This window comes from Petromyzon marinus, chromosome 75 (genome assembly GCF_048934315.1).
Source record: "Petromyzon marinus isolate PM22_M1 ecotype Great Lakes invasive population chromosome 75, UKy_Petmar_22M1.pri1.0, whole genome shotgun sequence".
NCBI lineage: Eukaryota > Metazoa > Chordata > Hyperoartia > Petromyzontiformes > Petromyzontidae > Petromyzon > Petromyzon marinus.
The window spans coordinates 4,334,168-4,352,886 of record NC_133741.1 but is presented as its reverse complement, the minus strand read 5'-3'; the positions used below and the strand labels follow the sequence as shown (position 1 = coordinate 4,352,886).

The following is an 18,719-nucleotide window of genomic DNA, read 5'->3' as shown; positions in this document are numbered from 1 at the left end:
GTCTGTGTATGTTAGTGTGTGTGTGTCTGTGTATGTTAGTGTGTGTGTATGTTAGTGTGTGTGTATGTTAGTGTGTGTCTGTGTGTGTTTATGTTACTGTGTGTGTATGTTAGTGTGTGTCTGTGTGTGTGTATGTTAGTGTGTGTCTGTGTGTGTGTATGTTAGTGTGTGTCTCTGTGTGTGTATGTTAGTGTGTGTCTGTGTGTGTGTGTGTATGTTAGTGTGTGTGTGTATGTTAGTGTGTGTGTATGTTAGTGTGTGTATGTTAGTGTGTGTCTGTGTGTGTATGTTAGTGTGTGTGTGTATGTTAGTGTGTGTGTATGTTAGTGTGTGTATGTTAGTGTGTGTCTGTGTGTGTATGTTAGTGTGTGTGTCTGTGTATGTTAGTGAGTGTGTGTGTGTATGTTAGTGTGTGTCTGTGTGTGTATGTTAGTGTGTGTCTGTGTATGTATGTTAGTGTGTGTCTGTGTGTGTTTGTTACTGTGTGTGTAAGTGTGTGTCTGTGTGTGTATGTTACTGGGTGTGCATGTTAGTGTGTGTGTGTCTGTGTATGTTAGTGAGTCTGTGTCTGTGTATGTTAGTGTGTGTGTGTTAGTGTGTGTGTGTATCTGTGTGTGTGTATGTTAGTGTGTGTGTATGTTAGTGTGTGTGTATGTTAGTGTATGTGTGTCTGTGTATGTTAGTGTGTGTCTGTGTATGTTAGTGTGTGTGTATGTTAGTGTGTGTGTATGTTAGTGTGTGTCTGTGTGTGTATGTTAGTGTGTGTCTGTGTGTGTGTATGTTAGTGTGTGTCTGTGTGCGTGTATGTTAGTGTGTGTCTGTGTGTATGTATGTTAGTGTGTGTGTGTCTGTGTATGTTAGTGAGTGTGTGTATGTTAGTGTGTGTGTATGTTAACTCGTGGTTTAGTGGTAATTAATTGAAGGTGGAGGGGTTACCAGCCCCTCGCACCCGTCCAGAGCCCCCGTTTAGCCCCTGTGGTGGTCACAGACGCCATGAGGGTAGAGGCCAATCACAATTGGACCTCCCCCCACAGCATTGTCCACGACAGAGTTGCCCGTCCGGCACTGCGAGGAGGTAGGGGGTTGTTTTTGACGGAGTGTGTGTCTGTGTGTAGGAGAGTGAGTGTGTGTCTGTGTGTGTAGGAGAGTGAGTGTGTGTGTGTAGGAGTGTGTGTGTGTAGGAGAGTGAGTGTGTGTTTGTGTGTAGGAGAGTGAGTGTGTGTTTGTGTGTAGGAGAGTGAGTGTGTGTGTAGGAGTGTGTCTGTGTGTGTAGGAGAGTGAGTGTGTGTCTGTGTGTGTAGGAGAGTGTGTGTCTGTGTGTGTAGGAGAGTGAGTGTGTGTCTGTGTGTAGGAGTGTGTGTGTGTAGGAGTGTGTGAGTGTGTGTGTGTAGGAGTGTGTGTGTAGGAGTGTGTCTGTGTGTAGGAGAGTGAGTGTGTGTCTGTGTGTAGGAGAGTGAGTGTGTGTCTGTGTGTAGGAGAGTGAGTGTGTGTCTGTGTGTAGGAGAGTGAGTGTGTGTCTGTGTGTAGGAGTGTGTGTGTGTGTGTAGGAGTGTGTGAGTGTGTGTGTGTAGGAGTGTGTGTGTAGGAGTGTGTCTGTGTGTATGAGAGTGAGTGTGTGTCTGTGTGTGTAGGAGAGTGAGTGTATGTAGGAGAGTGAGTGTATGTAGGAGAGTGAGTGTGTGTCTGTGTGTAGGAGAGTGTGTCTGTGTGTAGGAGAGTGAGTGTGTGTGTGTAGGAGTGTGTGTGTGTGTAGGAGAGTGAGTGTCTGTCTGTGTGTAGGAGAGTGAGTGTGTGTGTAGGAGTGTGTCTGTGTGTGTAGGAGAGTGAGTGTGTGTCTGTGTGTAGGAGTGTGTGTGTGTAGGAGTGTGTGAGTGTGTGTGTGTAGGAGTGTGTGTAGGAGTGTGTCTGTGTGTAGGAGAGTGAGTGTGTGTCTGTGTGTGTAGGAGAGTCAGTGTGTGTCTGTGTGTAGGAGTGTGTGTGTGTGTAGGAGAGTGAGTGTGTGTCTGTGTGTGTAGGAGAGTGTGTGTCTGTGTGTGTAGGAGAGTGAGTGTGTGTCTGTGTGTAGGAGTGTGTGTGTGTAGGAGTGTGTGAGTGTGTGTGTGTAGGAGTGTGTGTGTAGGAGTGTGTCTGTGTGTAGGAGAGTGAGTGTGTGTCTGTGTGTAGGAGAGTGAGTGTGTGTCTGTGTGTAGGAGAGTGAGTGTGTGTCTGTGTGTAGGAGAGTGAGTGTGTGTCTGTGTGTGTAGGAGAGTGAGTGTGTGTCTGTGTGTGTAGGAGAGTGAGTGTGTGTCTGTGTGTAGGAGTGTGTGTCTGTGTGTAGGAGTGTGTGTGTGTGTAGGAGTGTGTGAGTGTGTGTGTGTAGGAGTGTGTGTGTAGGAGTGTGTCTGTGTGTAGGAGAGTGAGTGTGTGTCTGTGTGTGTAGGAGAGTGAGTGTATGTAGGAGAGTGAGTGTATGTAGGAGAGTGAGTGTGTGTCTGTGTGTAGGAGAGTGAGTGTGTGTCTGTGTGTGTAGGAGAGTGAGTGTGTGTCTTTGTGTGTAGGAGAGTGAGAGTGTGTCTGTGTGTAGGAGTGTGAGTGTGTGTGTAGGTGAGTGTGTCTGTGTGTAGGAGTGTGAGTGTAGGAGAGTGAGTGTGTGTAGTCGAGTGAGTGTGTGTCTGTGTGTAGGAGAGTGTGTGTCTGTGTAGTCGAGTGAGTGTGTGTCTGTGTGTAGGAGAGTGAGTGTATGTGTGTGTGTAGGAGAGTGAGTGTGTGTCTGTGTGTGTAGGAGAGTGAGTGTATGTGTGTGTATAGGAGAGTGAGTGTGTGTCTGTAGGAGAGTGAGTGTGTGTCTGTGTGTGTAGGAGAGTAAGAGTGTGTCTGTGTGTGTAGGAGAGTACGTGTGTGTCTGTGTGTAGGAGTGTGTCTGTGTGTAGGAGAGTAAGTGTGTGTCTGTGTGTAGGAGAGTGAGAGTGTGTCTGTGTGTGTAGGAGAGTGAGTGTGTGTCTGCGTGTAGGAGTGTGTCTGTGTGTAGGAGAGTAAGTGTGTGTCTGTGTGTAGGAGAGTGAGAGTGTGTCTGTGTGTGTAGGAGAGTGTGTCTGTGTGTAGGAGTGTGTGTCTGTGTAGTCGAATGAGTGTGTGTCTGTGTGTAGGAGAGTAAGTGTGTGTCTGTGTGTAGGAGAGTGAGTGTGTGTCTGTGTGTGTAGGAGAGTGAGTGTGTGTCTGTGTGTAGGAGAGTGAGTGTGTGTCTGTGTGTAGGAGAGTGAGTGTGTGTCTGTGTGTGTAGGAGAGTAAGTGTGTGTCTGTGTGTAGGAGAGTGAGTGTGTGTCTGTGTGTGTAGGAGAGTGAGTGTGTGTCTGTGTGTGTAGGAGAGTGTGTGTGTGTGTGTAGGAGAGTGTGTGTCTGTGTGTGGGAGTGTGAGTGTGTGTCTGTGTGTGTAGGAGAGTGAGTGTGTGTCTGTGTGTAGGAGTGTGAGTGTGTGTCTGTGTGTAGGAGAGTGAGTGTGTGTCTGTGTGTAGGAGAGTGAGTGTGTGTCTGTGTGTGTAGGAGAGTAAGTGTGTGTCTGTGTGTGTAGGAGAGTGAGAGTGTGTCTGTGTGTAGGAGTGTGTGTCTGTGTAGGAGTGTGTGTGTAGGAGAGTGAGTGTGTGTCTGTGTGTGTAGGAGAGTGGGTGTGTGTCTGTGTGTGTAGGAGTGTGAGTGTGTGTCTGTGTGTGTAGGAGAGTGAGTGTGTGTCTGTGTGTGTAGGAGAGTGAGAGTGTGTCTGTGTGTGTAGGAGAGTGTGTCTGTGTGTAGGAGTGTGAGTGTGTGTAGGAGAGTAAGTGTGTGTCTGTGTGTAGGAGAGTGAGAGTGTGTCTGTGTGTGTAGGAGAGTGAGTGTGTGTCTGCGTGTAGGAGTGTGTCTGTGTGTAGGAGAGTAAGTGTGTGTCTGTGTGTAGGAGAGTGAGAGTGTGTCTGTGTGTGTAGGAGAGTGTGTCTGTGTGTAGGAGTGTGTGTCTGTGTAGTCGAATGAGTGTGTGTCTGTGTGTAGGAGAGTAAGTGTGTGTCTGTGTGTAGGAGAGTGAGTGTGTGTCTGTGTGTGTAGGAGAGTGAGTGTGTGTCTGTGTGTAGGAGAGTGAGTGTGTGTCTGTGTGTAGGAGAGTGAGTGTGTGTCTGTGTGTGTAGGAGAGTAAGTGTGTGTCTGTGTGTAGGAGAGTGAGTGTGTGTCTGTGTGTGTAGGAGAGTGAGTGTGTGTCTGTGTGTGTAGGAGAGTGTGTGTGTGTGTGTAGGAGAGTGTGTGTCTGTGTGTGGGAGTGTGAGTGTGTGTCTGTGTGTGTAGGAGAGTGAGTGTGTGTCTGTGTGTAGGAGTGTGAGTGTGTGTCTGTGTGTAGGAGAGTGAGTGTGTGTCTGTGTGTAGGAGAGTGAGTGTGTGTCTGTGTGTGTAGGAGAGTAAGTGTGTGTCTGTGTGTGTAGGAGAGTGAGAGTGTGTCTGTGTGTAGGAGTGTGTGTCTGTGTAGGAGTGTGTGTGTAGGAGAGTGAGTGTGTGTCTGTGTGTGTAGGAGAGTGGGTGTGTGTCTGTGTGTGTAGGAGTGTGAGTGTGTGTCTGTGTGTGTAGGAGAGTGAGTGTGTGTCTGTGTGTGTAGGAGAGTGAGAGTGTGTCTGTGTGTGTAGGAGAGTGTGTCTGTGTGTAGGAGTGTGAGTGTGTGTGTAGGAGAGTGAGTGTGTGTCTGTGTGTGTAGGAGAGTGTGTCTGTGTATAGGAGAGTGTGTCTGTGTGTAGGCGAGTGTGTGTGTGTAGGAGAGTGAGTGTGTGTCTGTGTGTGTAGGAGAGGGAGTGTGTGTCTGTGTGTGTAGGAGAGTGAGTGTGTGTCTGTGTGTGTAGGAGAGTGTGTGTGTGTAGTAGAGTGAGTGTGTGTCTGTGTGTAGGAGAGTGAGTGTGTCTGTGTGTCTAGGAGAGTGTGCCTGTGTGTAGGAGAGTGAGTGTGTGTCTGTGTGTAGGAGAGTGAGTGTGTGTCTGTGTGTAGGAGTGTGAGTGTGTCTGTGTGTCTAGGAGAGTGTGTCTGTGTGTAGGAGAGTGAGTGTGTGTCTGTGTATAGGAGAGTGAGTGTGTCTGTGTGTAGGAGAGTGAGGGTGTGTCTGTTTGTGTAGGAGAGTGAGTGTGTGTCTGTGTGTAGGAGAGTGAGTGTGTGTCTGTGTGTAGGAGAGTGAGAGTGTCTGTGTGTGTAGGAGAGTGAGTGTGTGTCTGTGTGTAGGAGTGTGAGTGTGTGTCTGTGTGTAGGAGAGTGTGTCTGTGTGTAGGAGAGTGAGTGTGTGTCTGTGTATAGGAGAGTGAGTGTGTGTCTGTGTGCAGGAGAGTGTGTGTGTGTGTCTGTTTGTGTAGGAGAGTGAGTGTGTGTCTGTGTGTGTAGGAGAGTGAGTGTGTGTCTGTGTGTAGGAGAGTGAGTGTGTGTCTGTGTGTAGGAGAGTGAGTGTGTGTCTGTGTGTGTAGGAGAGTGAGTGTGTGTCTGTGTGTAGGAGAGTAAGTGTGTGTCTGTGTGTAGGAGAGTGAGTGTGTGTCTGTGTGTGTAGGAGAGTGTGTCTGTGTGTAGGCGAGTGAGTGTGTGTCTGTCTGTGTATGTGCGCGTGTGTGTACATGTACTCACCTCACAGAGACCCACAGACCCACCTCACAGAGACCCATAGACTCACCACACAGAGACCCACAGACTCACCACCACACAGAGACCCACAGACTCACCTCACAGAGACCCACATATTCACCACACAGAGACCCACAGACTCACCACACAGACCCACAGACTCAACACACAGAGACCCACAGACTCACCACACAGAGACCCACAGACTCACCACACAGAGACCCACAGACTCACCTCACAGAGACCCATAGACTCACCTCACAGAGACCCACATATTCACCACACAGAGACCCACAGACTCACCACACAGAGAGCCATAGACTCACCACACAGAGACCCACAGACTCACCACACATAGACCCACAAACTCACCACACAGAGACCCACAGACTCACCACACAGAGACCCACAGACTCACCTCACAGAGACCCACAGACTCACCACACAGAGACCCACAGACTCACCACACAGAGACCCACAGACTCACCACACAGAGACACACAGACTCACCACTCAGAGACCCACAGACTCACCACTCAGAGACCCACAGACTCACCACACGGAGACCCATAGACTCACCACACAGAGACCCACAGACTCACCACACAGAGACCCACAGACTCACCACACAAAGACCCACAGACGCACCACACAGAGACCCATAGACTCACCACACAGAGACCCACAGACTCACCACGCAGAGACCCACAGACTCACCACACAGAGACCCACAGACTCACCACACAGAGACCCACAGACTCACCACACAGAGACCCACAGACTCACCACACAGAGACCCACAGACTCACCACACAGAGACCCACAGACTCACGACACAGAGACCCACAGACTCACCACACATAGACCCACAGACTCACCACACAGACCCACAGACTCACCACACGAGACCCATAGACTCACCACACAGACTCACCACCACACAGACACCCACAGACTCACCACTCAGAGACCCACAGACTCACCACACAGACACCCACAGACTCACCACGCAGAGACCCACAGACTCACCACACAGACTCACCACCACACAGACACCCACAGACTCACCACACAGAGACCCACAGACTCACCACACAGAGACCCACAGACTCACCACACAGAGACCCACAGACTCACCACACAGAGAGCCATAGACTCACCACACAGAGACCCACAGACTCACCACACAGAGACCCACAGACTCACCACACAGGGACACACAGACTCACCACACAGAGACCCACAGACTCATCACACAGAGACCCACAGACTCACCACACAGAGACCCAAAGACTCACCACGCGGAGACCCACAGACTCACCACACAGAGACCCACAGACTCACCACAGAGAGACCCACAGACTCATCACACAGAGACCCACAGACTCACCACACAGAGACCCATAGACTCACCACACTGAGACCCACAGACTCGCCAGACAGAGACCCACAGAATCACCACACAGAGACCCACAGACTCACCACACAGAGACCCACAGACTGACTACACAGAGACCCACAGACTGACTACACAGAGACCCACAGACTCACCACACAGACACCCACAGACTCACCACACAGAGACCCACAGACTCACCACACAGAGACCCACAGACTCACCACACAGAGACCCACAGACTTACCACCACACAGACACCCACAGACTCACCACTCAGAGACCCACAGACTCACCACACAGACACCCACAGACTCACCACGCAGAGACCCACAGACTCACCACACAGACTCACCACCACACAGACACCCACAGACTCACCACACAGAGACCCACAGACTCACCACACAGAGACCCACAGACTCACCACCACACAGAGACCCACAGACTCACCACACAGAGACCCACAGACTCACCACACAGAGACCCACAGACTCACCACACAGTCACCCACAGACTCACCACACAGACTCACCTCACAGAGACCCACAAACTCACCACACAGACTCACCACACAGAGACCCACAGACTCACCACCACACAGAGACCCACAGACTCACCACCACACAGAGACCCACAGACTCACCACACAGAGACCCACAGACTCACCACACAGAGACCCACAGACTCACCACACAGACACCCACAGACTCAGCACACACACTCACCACACAGAGACCCACAGACTCACCACACAGAGACCCACAGACTCACCACACTGACTCACCACCACACAGAGACCCACAGACTCACCACACAGAGACCCACAGACTCACTACACAGAGACCCACACACTCGCCACACAGAGACCCACAGACTCACCACACAGAGACCCACAGACTCACCACACAGACACCCACAGACACACCACACAGACTCACCACACAGAGACCCACAGACTCACCACACAGAGACCCACAGACTCACCACACACTCACCACACAGATACCCACAGACTCACCACCACACAGAGACCCACAGACTCACCACACAGAGAGCCATAGACTCACCACACAGAGACCCACAGACTCACCACACAGAGACCCACAGACTCACCACACAGACACATAGACTCACCACTCAGAGACCCACAGACTCACCACTCAGAGACCCACAGACTCACCACACGGAGACCCATAGACTCACCACACAGAGACCCACAGACTCACCACACAGAGACCCACAGACTCACCACACAAAGACCCACAGACGCACCACACAGAGACCCATAGACTCACCACACAGAGACCCACAGACTCACCACGCAGAGACCCACAGACTCACCACACAGAGACCCACAGACTCACCACACAGAGACCCACAGACTCACCACACAGAGACCCACAGACTCACCACACAGAGACCCACAGACTCACGACACAGAGACCCACAGACTCACCACACATAGACCCACAGACTCACCACACAGACCCACAGACTCACCACACGAGACCCATAGACTCACCACACAGACTCACCACCACACAGACACCCACAGACTCACCACTCAGAGACCCACAGACTCACCACACAGACACCCACAGACTCACCACGCAGAGACCCACAGACTCACCACACAGACTCACCACCACACAGACACCCACAGACTCACCACACAGAGACCCACAGACTCACCACACAGAGACCCACAGACTCACCACACAGAGACCCACAGACTCACCACACAGAGAGCCATAGACTCACCACACAGAGACCCACAGACTCACCACACAGAGACCCACAGACTCACCACACAGGGACACACAGACTCACCACACAGAGACCCACAGACTCATCACACAGAGACCCACAGACTCACCACACAGAGACCCAAAGACTCACCACGCGGAGACCCACAGACTCACCACACAGAGACCCACAGACTCACCACAGAGAGACCCACAGACTCATCACACAGAGACCCACAGACTCACCACACAGAGACCCATAGACTCACCACACTGAGACCCACAGACTCGCCAGACAGAGACCCACAGAATCACCACACAGAGACCCACAGACTCACCACACAGAGACCCACAGACTGACTACACAGAGACCCACAGACTGACTACACAGAGACCCACAGACTCACCACACAGACACCCACAGACTCACCACACAGAGACCCACAGACTCACCACACAGAGACCCACAGACTCACCACACAGAGACCCACAGACTTACCACCACACAGACACCCACAGACTCACCACTCAGAGACCCACAGACTCACCACACAGACACCCACAGACTCACCACGCAGAGACCCACAGACTCACCACACAGACTCACCACCACACAGACACCCACAGACTCACCACACAGAGACCCACAGACTCACCACACAGAGACCCACAGACTCACCACCACACAGAGACCCACAGACTCACCACACAGAGACCCACAGACTCACCACACAGAGACCCACAGACTCACCACACAGTCACCCACAGACTCACCACACAGACTCACCTCACAGAGACCCACAAACTCACCACACAGACTCACCACACAGAGACCCACAGACTCACCACCACACAGAGACCCACAGACTCACCACCACACAGAGACCCACAGACTCACCACACAGAGACCCACAGACTCACCACACAGAGACCCACAGACTCACCACACAGACACCCACAGACTCAGCACACACACTCACCACACAGAGACCCACAGACTCACCACACAGAGACCCACAGACTCACCACACTGACTCACCACCACACAGAGACCCACAGACTCACCACACAGAGACCCACAGACTCACTACACAGAGACCCACACACTCGCCACACAGAGACCCACAGACTCACCACACAGAGACCCACAGACTCACCACACAGACACCCACAGACACACCACACAGACTCACCACACAGAGACCCACAGACTCACCACACAGAGACCCACAGACTCACCACACACTCACCACACAGATACCCACAGACTCACCACCACACAGAGACCCACAGACTCACCACACAGAGAGCCATAGACTCACCACACAGAGACCCACAGACTCACCACACAGAGACCCACAGACTCACCACACAGACACATAGACTCACCACACAGAGACCCACAGACTCATCACACAGAGACCCACAGACTCACCACACAGAGACCCAAAGACTCACCACGCGGAGACCCACAGACTCACCACACAGAGACCCACAGACTCACCAGACAGAGACCCACAGACTCACCACAGAGAGCCCCACAGACTCATCACACAGAGACCCACAGACTCACCACACAGAGACCCATAGACTCACCACACAGAGACCCACAGACTCGCCAGACAGAGACCCACAGAATCACCACACAGAGACCCACAGACTCACCACACAGAGACCCACAGACTGACTACACAGAGACCCACAGACTCACCACACAGACACCCACAGACTCACCACACAGAGACCCACAGACTCACCACACAGAGACCCACAGACTCACCACACAGAGACCCACAGACTCACCACACAGACCCACAGACTCACCACACGAGACCCATAGACTCACCACACAGACTCACCACCACACAGACACCCACAGACTCACCACTCAGAGACCCACAGACTCACCACACAGACACCCACAGACTCACCACGCAGAGACCCACAGACTCACCACACAGACTCACCACCACACAGACACCCACAGACTCACCACACAGAGACCCACAGACTCACCACACAGAGACCCACAGACTCACCACACAGAGACCCACAGACTCACCACACAGAGAGCCATAGACTCACCACACAGAGACCCACAGACTCTACCACACAGAGACCCACAGACTCACCACACAGAGACACACAGACTCACCTCACAGAGACCCACAGACTCATCACACAGAGACACACAGACTCACCACACAGAGACCCAAAGACTCACCACGCGGAGACCCACAGACTCACCACACAGAGACCCACAGACTCACCACAGAGAGACCCACAGACTCATCACACAGAGACCCACAGACTCACCACACAGAGACCCATAGACTCACCACACTGAGACCCACAGACTCGCCAGACAGAGACCCACAGAATCCCCACACAGAGACCCACAGACTCACCACACAGAGACCCACAGACTGACTACACAGAGACCCACAGACTCACCACACAGACACCCACAGACTCACCACACAGAGACCCACAGACTCACCACACAGACACCCACAGACTCACCACACAGAGACCCACAGACTCACCACACAGACCCACAGACTCACCACACAGAGACCCACAGACTCACCACACAGACACCCACAGACTCACCACGCAGAGACCCACAGACTCACCACACAGACTCACCACCACACAGACACCCACAGACTCACCACACAGAGACCCACAGACTCACCACACAGAGACCCACAGACTCACCACCACACAGAGACCCACAGACTCACCACCACACAGAGACCCACAGACTCACCACACAGAGACCCACAGACTCACCACACAGAGACCCACAGACTCACCACACAGTCACCCACAGACTCACCACACAGACTCACCTCACAGAGACCCACAAACTCACCACACAGACTCACCACACAGAGACCCACAGACTCACCACCACACAGAGACCCACAGACTCACCACCACACAGAGACCCACAGACTCACCACACAGAGACCCACAGACTCACCACACAGAGACCCACAGACTCACCACACTGACTCACCACCACACAGAGACCCACAGACTCACCACACAGAGACCCACAGACTCACTACACAGAGACCCACACACTCGCCACACAGAGACCCACAGACTCACCACACAGAGACCCACAGACTCACTACACAGAGACCCACACACTCGCCACACAGAGACCCACAGACTCACCACACAGACACCCACAGACTCACCACACAGACACCCACAGACACACCACACAGACTCACCACACAGAGACCCACAGACTCACCACACAGAGACCCACAGACTCACCACACACTCACCACACAGATACCCACAGACTCACCACCACACAGAGACCCACAGACTCACCACACAGAGAGCCATAGACTCACCACACAGAGACCCACAGACTCACCACACAGAGACCCACAGACTCACCACACAGACACACAGACTCACCACACAGAGACCCACATACTCATCACACAGAGACCCACAGACTCACCACACAGAGACCCAAAGACTCACCACGCGGAGACCCACAGACTCACCACACAGAGACCCACAGACTCACCAGACAGAGACCCACAGACTCACCACAGAGAGCCCCACAGACTCATCACACAGAGACCCACAGACTCACCACACAGAGACCCATAGACTCACCACACTGAGACCCACAGACTCGCCAGACAGAGACCCACAGAATCACCACACAGAGACCCACAGACTCACCACACAGAGACCCACAGACTGACTACACAGAGACCCACAGACTCACCACACAGACACCCACAGACTCACCACACAGAGACCCACAGACTCACCACACAGAGACCCACAGACTCACCACACAGAGACCCACAGACTCACCACACAGACCCACAGACTCACCACACGAGACCCATAGACTCACCACACAGACTCACCACCACACAGACACCCACAGACTCACCACTCAGAGACCCACAGACTCACCACACAGACACCCACAGACTCACCACGCAGAGACCCACAGACTCACCACACAGACTCACCACCACACAGACACCCACAGACTCACCACACAGAGACCCACAGACTCACCACACAGAGACCCACAGACTCACCACACAGAGACCCACAGACTCACCACACAGAGAGCCATAGACTCACCACACAGAGACCCACAGACTCTACCACACAGAGACCCACAGACTCACCACACAGAGACACACAGACTCACCTCACAGAGACCCACAGACTCATCACACAGAGACCCACAGACTCACCACACAGAGACCCAAAGACTCACCACGCGGAGACCCACAGACTCACCACACAGAGACCCACAGACTCACCACAGAGAGACCCACAGACTCATCACACAGAGACCCACAGACTCACCACACAGAGACCCATAGACTCACCACACTGAGACCCACAGACTCGCCAGACAGAGACCCACAGAATCCCCACACAGAGACCCACAGACTCACCACACAGAGACCCACAGACTGACTACACAGAGACCCACAGACTCACCACACAGACACCCACAGACTCACCACACAGAGACCCACAGACTCACCACACAGACCCACAGACTCACCACACAGAGACCCACAGACTTACCACCACACAGACACCCACAGACTCACCACTCAGAGACCCACAGACTCACCACACAGACACCCACAGACTCACCACGCAGAGACCCACAGACTCACCACACAGACTCACCACCACACAGACACCCACAGACTCACCACACAGAGACCCACAGACTCACCACACAGAGACCCACAGACTCACCACCACACAGAGACCCACAGACTCACCACCACACAGAGACCCACAGACTCACCACACAGAGACCCACAGACTCACCACACAGAGACCCACAGACTCACCACACAGTCACCCACAGACTCACCACACAGACTCACCTCACAGAGACCCACAAACTCACCACACAGACTCACCACACAGAGACCCACAGACTCACCACCACACAGAGACCCACAGACTCACCACCACACAGAGACCCACAGACTCACCACACAGAGACCCACAGACTCACCACACAGAGACCCACAGACTCACCACACTGACTCACCACCACACAGAGACCCACAGACTCACCACACAGAGACCCACAGACTCACTACACAGAGACCCACACACTCGCCACACAGAGACCCACAGACTCACCACACAGACACCCACAGACTCACCACAACACAAACACCCACAGACTCACCACACTGACTCACCACCACACAGAGACCCACAGACTCACCACACAGCGACCCACAGACTCACCACACAGAGACCCACAGACTCACCACACAGAGACCCACAGACTCACCACACGAGACCCATAGACTCACCACACAGAGACCCACAGACTCACCACACAGAGACCCACAGACTCACCACACAGAGACCCACAGACTCACCACACAGAGACCCACAGACTCACCACACAGAGACCCACAGACTCACCACACAGACACCCACAGACTCACCACACAGAGACCCACAGACTCACCACACAGAGACCCACAGACTCACCACACAGACACCTACAGACTCACCACACAGACACCCACAGACTCACCACACAGAGACCCACAGACTCACCGCACAGAGACCCACAGACTCACCACAAATAGACCCACAGACTCACCACACAGAGACTCACCACAGACACCCACAGACTCACCACACAGAGACCCACAGACTCACCACACAGAGACCCACAGACTCACCACACAGACCCACAGACTCACCACACAGAGACCCACAGACTCACCACAACACAAACACCCACAGACTCACCACAACACAGACACCCACAGACTCACCACACAGAGACCCACAGACTCACCACACAGAGACCCACAGACTCGCCACACAGAGACCCACAGACTCACCACAACACAGACACCCACAGACTCACCACAACACAAACACCCACAGACTCACCACACAGAGACCCACAGACTCACTACACAGACACCCACAGACTCACCACACAGAGACCCACAGACTCCCCACAACACAGACACCCACAGACTCACCACAACACAGACACCCACAGACTCACCGCACAGAGACCCACAGACTCACCACACAGACACCCACAGACTTACCACCACACAGAGACCCACAGACTCACCACAACACAGACACCCACAGACTCACCACAACACAGACACCCACATACTCACCACAACACAGACACCCACAGACTCACCACAACACAGACACCCACAGACTCACCACAACACAGACACCCACAGACTCACCACAACACAGACACCCACAGACTCACCACAACACAGACACCCACAGACTCACCACAACACAGACACCCACAGACTCACCACAACACAGAGACCCACAGACTCACCACAACACAGACACCCACAGACTCACCACACAGAGACCCACAGACTCGCCACACAGAGACTCACAGACTCACCACACAGAGACTCACAGACTCACCACACAGAGACCCACAGACTCACCACAACACAGACACCCACAGAGTCCCCACAACACAGACACCCACAGACTCACCACAACACAGACACCCACATACTCACCACAACACAGACACCCACAGACTCACCACAACACAGACACCCACAGACTCACCACCACAACACAGACACCCACAGACTCACCACAACACAGACACCCACAGACTCACCACAACACAGACACCCACAGACTCACCACAACACAGACACCCACAGACTCACCACAACACAGACACCCACAGACTCACCACACAGAGACCCACAGACTCACCACAACACAGACACCCACAGACTCACCACAACACAGACACCCACAGACTCACCACAACACAGACACCCACAGACTCACCACAACACAGACACCCACAGACTCACCACAACACAGACACCCACAGACTCACCACAACACAGACACCCACAGACTCACCACAACACAGACACCCACAGACTCACCACAACACAGACACCCACAGACTCACCACAACACAGACACCCACAGACTCACCACCACAACACAGACACCCACAGACTCACCACAACACAGACACCCACAGACTCACCACAACACAGACACCCACAGACTCACCACCACAACACAGACACCCACAGACTCACCACAACACAGACACCCACAGACTCACCACAACACAGACACCCACAGACTCACCACAACACAGAGACCCACAGACTCACCACCACAACACAGACACCCACAGACTCACCACAACACAGACACCCACAGACTCACCACAACACAGACACCCACAGACTCACCACAACCCAGACACCCACAGACTCACCACAACACAGACACCCACAGACTCACCACCACAACACAGACACCCACAGACTCACCACAACACAGACACCCACAGACTCACCACCACAACACAGACACCCACAGACTCACCACAACACAGACACCCACAGACTCACCACCACAACACAGACACCCACAGACTCACCACAACACAGACACCCACAGACTCACCACAACACAGACACCCACAGACTCACCACAACACAGACACCCACAGACTCACCACCACAACACAGACACCCACAGACTCACCACCACAACACAGACACCCACAGACTCACCACCACAACACAGACACCCACAGACTCACCACAACACAGACACCCACAGACTCACCACAACACAGACACCCACAGACTCACCACCACAACACAGACACCCACAGACTCACCACAACACAGACACCCACAGACTCACTACAACACAGACACCCACAGACTCACCACCACAACACAGACACCTACAGACTCACCACAACACAGACACCCACAGACTCACCACAACACAGACACCCACAGACTCACCACAACACAGACACCCACAGACTCACTACAACACAGACACCCACAGACTCACCACCACAACACAGACACCTACAGACTCACCACAACACAGACACCCACAGACTCACCACAACACAGACACCCACAGACTCCCCACCACAACACAGACACCCACAGACTCACCACAACACAGACACCCACAGACTCACTACAACACAGACACCCACAGACTCACCACAACACAGACACCCACAGACTCACCACAACACAGACACCCACAGACTCACCACCACAACACAGACACCCACAGACTCACCACAACACAGACACCCACAGACTCACCACCACAACACAGACACCCACAGACTCACCACAACACAGACACCCACAGACTCACCACCACAACACAGACACCCACAGACTCACCACCACAACACAGACACCCATAGACTCACCACCACAACACAGACACCCACAGACTCACCACCACAACACAGACACCCACAGACTCACCACAACACAGACACCCACAGACTCACCACAACACAGACACCCACAGACTCACCACCACAACACAGACACCCACAGACTCACCACAACACAGACACCCACAGACTCACCACAACACAGACACCCACAGACTCACCACAACACAGACACCCACAGACTCACCACAACACAGACACCCACAGACTCACCACAACACAGACACCCACAGACTCACCACAACACAGACACCCACAGACTCACCGCACGCGGAATTAGCCCGATGTTCCGTCACAAACCAAGCGTGGTTGTGGGTCCACCGTTGTACCTAACGTGGTGATGTCGTTCCAACCTCGCGTGAGTGACGAGCGACGAGACGCGGACACGCGGAGCACATGCGTGACTCCCTCGGTGTGCATGCACCTGCCTCAGCATCCTGTGCCTCATCATCACCTGCCTCATCATCACCTGCCTCAGCATCACCTGCCTCATCATCACCTGCCTCATCATCACCTGCCTCATCATCACCTGCCTCATCATCACGTGCCTCATCATCACCTGCCTCATCATCACCTGCCTCATCATCACCTGCCTCATCATCACCTGCCTCATCATCACCTGCCTCAGCATCACCTGCCTCATCATCACCTGCCTCATCATCACCTGCCTCATCATCACCTGCCTCATCATCACCTGCCTCATCATCACCTGCCACTGCATCACCTGCCTCATCATCACGTGCCTCATCATCACGTGCCTCATCATCACCTGCCTCATCATCACCTGCCTCATCATCACCTGCCACATCATCACCTGCCTCATCATCACCTGCCTCAGCATCCTGTGCCTCATCATCACCTGCCTCATCATCACCTGCCTCAGCATCACCTGCCTCATCATCACCTGCCTCAGCATCACCTGCCTCATCATCACCTGCCTCATCATCACCTGCCTCATCATCACCTGCCTCATCATCACCTGCCTCAGCATCACCTGCCTCATCATCACCTGCCTCATCATCACCTGCCTCCTCATCACCTGCCTCATCATCACATGCCTCATCATCACCTGCCTCATCATCACCTGCCACTGCATCACCTGCCTCATCATCACCTGCCTCATCATCACCTGCCTCATCATCACCTGCCTCATCATCACCTGCCTCATCATCACCTGCCTCATCATCACCTGCCTCCTCAGCATCACCTGCCTCATCATCACCTGCCTCCACCTGCCTCATCATCACCTGCCTCATCATCACCTGCCTCAGCATCACCTGCCTCATCATCACCTGCCTCATCATCACCTGCCTCATCATCACCTGCCTCATCATCACCTGCCACTGCATCACCTGCCTCATCATCACCTGCCTCATCATCACCTGCCTCAGCATCACCTGCCTCATCATCACCTGCCTCATCATCACCTGCCTCATCATCACCTGCCTCATCATCACCTGCCTCAGCATCACCTGCCTCATCATCACCTGCCTCAGCATCCTGTGCCTCATCATCACCTGCCTCATCATCACCTGCCTCAGCATCACCTGCCTCATCATCACCTGCCTCATCATCACCTGCCTCAGCATCCTGTGCCTCCTCATCACGTGCCTCATCATCACCTGCCTCCTCATCACCTGCCTCAGCATCACCTGCCTCAGCATCA

At 53.4% G+C, this 18,719-nt stretch overlaps 1 protein-coding gene across 1 annotated transcript in view; it reads left to right on the top strand.

The window, feature by feature from the left end:
• Nucleotides 1-18,719, top strand: part of LOC116958283 (uncharacterized) — a gene marked incomplete at its 3' end in the record, with an annotated part of 35,393 nt that overhangs the window by 7,319 nt on the left and 9,355 nt on the right. The gene's annotated exons all lie outside the window — the stretch shown is intronic.